The sequence below is a fragment of the Anneissia japonica genome, unplaced genomic scaffold (assembly GCF_011630105.1).
Source record: "Anneissia japonica isolate Jap-2015-1 unplaced genomic scaffold, ASM1163010v1 scaffold1065_len1792383_cov172, whole genome shotgun sequence".
NCBI classification, from domain to species: Eukaryota; Metazoa; Echinodermata; class Crinoidea; order Comatulida; family Comatulidae; genus Anneissia; species Anneissia japonica.
The window spans coordinates 369,198-369,867 of NW_022684135.1; the positions used below are offsets into that span (position 1 = coordinate 369,198).

Genomic DNA, 670 nt, shown 5'->3' on the forward strand with positions numbered 1-670 from the left:
CTGGGGCTATTTTCAATGTAATCTCATCAGTATCTAAGTGTAGAATGGAACCAGAAATGCATCGACCTACTGATGTAGAACTACTACTTTATTTATTGTCGAGTACAGTTTTTTTTTTGTTTTTTTTTGCATTGTACAGTATCGCAAAAACTAGAGCAGTCTCAAAATAAAAAATATTTCAACTTATATTTTGACGCCTTTTGAATTTATTTTTAGGATTCAAATCTGTATCATAACATAGGGCCTGCTAATTATTCAGTCGTTTACTCTATTAAAGAAACGGCGGTCTGACTGAGATTATAGTATACTGCATGCAGGCACGCAAATTGAAGACAATAGCCAAAATTGTAACAAATTACCGTATTTTATTTTAAAAATATTTTGTTTCGATGTTTTGACTCAAATGTTCTGATTTTTAAAGTATTTAATTTTAACACTTAAGACTTTCTGTATAACCTTTTGGAGACCCAGATGTGATCAGACGACCCTCAAAAATTCACTCAGGGCCCAAACTTATGGGTTACGACCCATGGGTTGCCGAGCGTAGAATTAATAAATTAATAGTATATTATAAATAGATTTTATTATGACTGTATAACAGTTAGACCGCATGTCATGCATGCATAATAATATGCCAAATAAATATTAATAACATTTCAGTTCCTTAACC

General features: G+C 31.6%; 1 protein-coding gene across 1 annotated transcript in view; it reads right to left on the reverse strand.

Moving 5' to 3' along the window:
* LOC117103518 (uncharacterized protein K02A2.6-like) overlaps positions 1-670 on the reverse strand; it is a 4,413-nt gene that overhangs the window by 802 nt on the left and 2,941 nt on the right. The gene's annotated exons all lie outside the window — the stretch shown is intronic.